Source organism: Dendrobium catenatum, unplaced genomic scaffold (genome assembly GCF_001605985.2).
Source record: "Dendrobium catenatum unplaced genomic scaffold, ASM160598v2 fragScaff_scaffold_390, whole genome shotgun sequence".
Lineage (NCBI taxonomy): Eukaryota > Viridiplantae > Streptophyta > Magnoliopsida > Asparagales > Orchidaceae > Dendrobium > Dendrobium catenatum.
In genome coordinates, this window is record NW_021318852.1 from 2,923,300 (window position 1) to 2,929,232 (window position 5,933).

Genomic DNA, 5,933 nt, shown 5'->3' on the forward strand with positions numbered 1-5,933 from the left:
AATATATTAAAAATTATATCTCATCATTTTATTATAATAATAGGTTGAATAACAAAATTTTTTTATGTTAAATGAGTTAATTAGTGAGTCAACTTGGATTAATTAGTGAGTTAACTCAAGCTGTTAATTAAGAGCGAGTCGAGTTTGACTCGTTAACGCCACAAAGCCATCAATAATAATATTTCCATTTATTTACTATTTATTTCTGTCTGAAAACCGTCTCGCCTCCTTCCCCGCCAAATTCTTCCTGTTGGGGGAGCAGGGGAGGAGTCCGCCATCAAAATTTCTTCCGCCTTCCCGGGAAACAATTCCTCTCTTCGCCATGTTCACTGTCTCTCTCTATTTTCCTCCGCGGCCCTGGCTTATGAAGATTTCACCGACAAAAATTCGGTGTTCAAGAAGCTTAAAGCGAGGTCCGAAAACAAGGTAACTGCTTTATTTCCTTTTTCTTTCGCAACGGGATCTCTCTGCTCGGCGTGCCGTAGGTGGGACATTATTGCTGCTGCACCACTTGTGCTAGTCAGGGTTCTAGATATGGACTACGGAATGCAGATCCTGCATAAACTCCGCTGATATGTTCGCCTCTCACGATGTTTTCTTTTTATCTCTGCAGATGTGTTTTGATTGCAATGCGAAGAACCCTACATGGGCTTCTGTTACCTATGGGATATTCCTCTGCATCGATTGCTCGGCCTTGCTCCGGCGTGCACATCAGCTTCGTGAGGTTAGGCTTCCGGCATTTTTGATCAATTTGAATGCTGGGAAAATGATGATTTTGTTTTTATTTTATTATGAGAATCTCCGTTTATAAATTTATTTGGTGAAAGGAGGAATAAGCGGCTTATTTGTTACTTTATTCTTTAATGCTTGGGGATGAGATTCTGATCCAGTGCTGCCAGTATTGTGATTCAGTTGTATACCTTATTAGTTCAAAATTTAATGTTTCCGTTTGCAATGTTTCAGCGAAGAAACATTGCAACTATCTTGTGTTGGTGTTATGGATTCTCATTTTTTATTTGTTCCTATTAGCTGTGTTATTTGACGTGTTAAATATATATTTTAAATCATTTGAGCTCCTATCAATATATCCTTATTAGGTTTTACTCTTTTCCTTTCTGATACTTCGACATCAATTTTATCAACTCGCCTGGGAGCATTTTTTCTTTTCGTTAGAGCATTACATTAAACCCATGAAATTCCCTGGAATGTGTTATGAAGCGCAAGTGCTGAAAGTGTGATGCAGATCCTATAGATTTTGGCGGTAAAAACTTGATCAATTCTTAAGAAGAGACTTGCCCATTTCACATATGGGTCTATATTTTATAGTTAATGTTTTCCATTTGAATTATAAATTGGAAGGTTACATGAGTTTATCCATCTGACTGTTGTATTGAGTAATAGTTCTTTTGTAGAATGAAACAATTTATTTTAATCAATTGATAACTTCACTAACAAGATGTATTGCAAAACAGGGATGGGACCCTTATTAGATTACTTTGATTGTGTGCTTGGTCCTTTAGTCCTTATGTCATTCAATTTTATGTTGACTAATTTGTTTCTTGGATTGAATGAAGTGCCTTCTTAACTAAGTTGCTCAATTTCAACAAACAATCTCTGCATTAAAAAAAAAACTGATTCTTAGATGTTTGATAACTCCATTGCCATTTGTGGTGAAATAAAAAATTAAGTATAGATGTAATCATTCGGATTCAAAGAGGGGTTATTCCAGCTTTCTTTGGAGGGTTTTGAAAGGGATAAATAGCAAAAGACGTGGTTGCTAACTCCTCTTTTATAGAATAACTCTGAATTTTTATTTTGATGAGACATTTGAATTCTACTCAAAATGGATATTTAGTTGGTGTGGAATCATTCTGTTCAAAGCATTAAACAAATAAGAAATTTCCTGGCAATTTTTTTTTTTTTGATATTTTGGAACTTTTGAGTGTTTGTTGTTCCACTTTAAATCTTCTAAGTTATTATGAGTTTGATGAGTATGAGGTGGGTTCATTGGAGAGCAAGTTGGGTGCGATTTATGATGCAGATAACTTGATTTAGAATGTCTTACGGTTAGGATTTTGATATGCTTTATGGATTCTGATGTAACCACATAATGCAGCAAACATGCCGTTTCTGCAGAACAAAAACACTTATTTGTTAATTTGATGAAAATTGGAGGAGATTAAATCCAACTTCGATGTTAGATTTGTAGCCTTTTGATATGAATCAATGTCAAGAACGTTAGGGATTATACAAGCTACGCACAAGATTGAAATCTCATGCAAAAGGAAAAAAGTCCAATTACAGCAAATCTAATAAAGTTCAATCAGATATTTAACCAAAAAAAGATTGGGAAGGATAGAAGGGAAGGAAAATGAATTTATCACCATAAACAAGCTTTACATAAACAGTGATAGCCTTTTCCAGTGGTGTAAACAAGTTGAGTCGAGTTTGAGCCGCACCTGACTTGAGCTTGAGCAAATCTAATAAAATGTCCAATGTTAGCGAATCTAATAAAATTCAATCACACAATTAACTCCAAATAAGGATTAAGGTTAGAGGGGAAGGAAATGTGAAGTTATCAATAAGAACAAGTATTACATACAAGTAGATAGCCTCTTCTAGTGGTGTAAAAATGTCTATTAGAGTTTGAGCTACAACTGACTTGAGCTTGACTAATTAATTTAGTTCAAGCTGAAGTTCAACACTATGAGTTTGAGCTAGCTCACAAGTTGACTCGTTTATTATGAAAGAGAGAAAATGATGCTAATTTAAAAATATGTAACAATAAAATGATAAAAATAATGCAAATTGGAAGAGAAATAATAAAAGCATAGTTGAGACGACTAAGATAATTATGGTTTTTATATATTTTTAATAATATTTTAAATGTATTTAATATAAATATTTGTTAAGTGAGATGAATCTTGATCTAATAGCTCGAGTTGAGTCAAGGCCAATTCAAGATGGGTTTATTAGCTTGTTAACTCAGCTTAGCTCACATTCCATATATCGAGCCGAGCCCGCACTTAGCCTCTTCTAAAATTTGAAGTTTCATACTTGATCAATCGGTTAAATTTTGAAAGGAGAAAGATTCTCATCCAAAGTATTTTTTTTTTTCAACCATGATGCTTTTGTTGTTCATGCTTATGGTCTGTATGTATTGTGATAAAATGTGTTCAAATTAAAAGTCACACAAAGCTGTTGCATGATTAAAGAACTAATTGGTGCAATCCAATTGAACCTCCCATGTAGTCATTGAAAGAAAGAATTGTAGGAAATATTAGCAAACATGCAATCAGAAGTATTTCTGGAACAATTGCGAACAAAGAATTTTGTTACAATCTACTCCTTTTACAGAAATATTGCAAGACATTGTCTATTGTGGCAATGCCAAAGTATTAATGGAAACAAGCACGATCAACCTACCAAATGACTAATTAGGAGGCCTACTAGTTCCAACAAGCAATAAAAAGGGTATGAACATCACAACTTAGGACTATTATAATCTCACCATCATTCAAATAGAAATTCTCATTTTCTTAATTAAATACACCTATAATTTTAAATTATAAAATTTAAATTCAAATTCAAAATTTTAATAAGTTGATAGGACTTGAGCAACAAAATCAGCAAACAAACAGTAAAATTTAGTAGATCCACATATTTTATTGATAAGAAAAAAGAAACATGAACATACAAGATATAATGGTCCTCTTTCAAGAGGAAGACCTCTCCCAAATCCTAAACGCCGTTAGAATCCCTCACAAAATAGTTGACCAAAAAACCTCACAAAATTTTGCGCACAAAAACATAACCATAACCCTAGGATAAAATAACTACTTAAAGCAAACAACGAACAACAAATATCAAAATAGCCCTCCCCCAATTCCCTCCCAAATCTGCCCTATTTCCTTAATTATTTCCTTACCAAATCTTCCCTCAAATTAGCCACCAAATCTCTCAAATCTACCCTCTTCAATTAGGAAATATTTCATAATTAATCCCCTTCCAAATCAGCCCCCAAATCAGCCATCTTCAATTAGAAAACATCTCCTAATTAATCTCCCCTTCTAGTCACTTCTCCACCTTGCATTAAACCCTGGCCCCTACCCTAATGGTGGGCAGAATCCAGCTGGGGTGGACCCTATTTTCGCTTGGAGTAAACAAGGGTCGGCCCCTTCTTGATCGGTCTCTCCTGGACCAATCTAACAATACTCCACCCCAAAAGTGTCACAATGTCTTCAAGGTGGAATGAAGGGAATTGCTGCTGAATAGTCTGGTAGTACTCCCATATGATTTCGTACTAAGGAAGATTCTTCCACTTGATTAACACTTCTTTTCTTCCTGTTACTCCTTGGCGCACTCTTTCGACCTCCAATGATTCCAACAACGCATCTATGTCGTCTGCCAAGGTCGAGAGAAGTGATGAAAACGAAATGTGCTCCCCTATCATCCGTTGCAACTGGTACACATGAAACACTGGGTGGATGATTGACGACGGTGGTAACTGTAGGCGATATGCCACGACACCAATGCGTTCCATTATCTCATAAGGACCAAAATAATGGGGTGCTAACTTATTATTCCTTCTCCATGCCAAAATTTTCTATCTGTAGGGTTGAAGCTTCAAGTAAACTCTTTTCCCTATTTCAAATTGAATGTCTCTCCTGTGTGCATCTGCTTGCCTCTTCATAATTTGTTGAGCTCTCAACAAATGCCCCTTTCAACTCTGTCAAGATCCTTTCTCTGTCTTCCAAGTACTGCTCTACTTTGGCCATTGGTGTGCTGCCTTGTCAATAATATATCAAGTGAGGCAGATCTCTTTCGTATAGCACTTTGATTGATATATGAGCTGCCAAATGATATGAAGTATTATACCAATACTCTGCCCATGCCAACCATTTTACCCACATTTGATATATCTGATAATAGCATTGAAGATAAATTTTCACACTACGATTGACAATCTCTGTCTATTCATCCGTCTAAGGATGATAAGCATTGCTCCTTTTTAGACAGTTTGTTATGCCGGTCCAGCCTGGACCGGCTCAACTTGGACCGGCCCAGCCGGTCCGGGTTTACTCGCGGCGGAAGCGGCACAGGGAATAGGCGGAAGAGAGAATTGGGGTTGGGGTGGGGTCCACTTGCTTTTCAAACTTGGTTTAAGTGTTTTTGGAGGGAGAAGGAAGGGTAGAGAAGTCCTTTTGCTTTTAATTTGAATTAGATTGTATTAATAGGGAGTTATGAGGGGATTAGGGTTTCACCTGGATTTTGAAAAGAGTTTTGTGTTCTAGGTTTTCTTGCTTGGGTTCTCGGCGTTGCCGGAGATTGTGGGAGAGTTGTTCTTCCTCTCGAATTGAAGAACATTGTATCTTGCTTTGGTTTTGATCGTCTACTAGCGGAATACAATTGTTTGCTATTGTTTTCCAAACGTTTTCTCCCTATTCTCTCAGTTTTTCCACTGTTTGGTGGCTGTTTTCTATTGAAAACAATGGAATATTTGTGTTTTGGCGAAGATCCGATAGGAATCACTTGGAATAATCAAGTGGTACCTATCAAATTGGTATCAGAGCAAGATCCGGGCGGTGGAGGACTGTTTTCTCCATTGTTTCGCTGCAGTTTTTGCTGATTTTTGGAGGATCCGGAGGCATCTCGTCGTTTCCCATGGCATCTAAGCGAGTAGAAGTCTTGGAGACCGAGATGGGTCAACTTAAGGCGGATCTGGAGGAGAAGATGGCCACATTTAGCGAGAATGTGGAAGGGAAATTCATGGCTTTGGAGGAGATGATGAAGAAGTTGTTGGAAGGGCAAGCAAGGGCTGTGCCGGAGGAGGAAAGAGGAGAAGGTAGCAGGGGTAAGGAGAAGGCGAATCCAGAAGAGGAAGAGGAGGTGGAACTGCTTAACAGCAACGGGAGGATGCCACCTCGGGAGTC

General features: G+C 37.3%; 1 pseudogene; it reads left to right on the plus strand.

Moving 5' to 3' along the window:
* The first annotated feature begins 213 nt into the window (after window positions 1–213).
* The window catches only part of LOC110116476, a 24,069-nt pseudogene continuing 18,349 nt past the window's right edge, over window positions 214–5,933 (plus strand).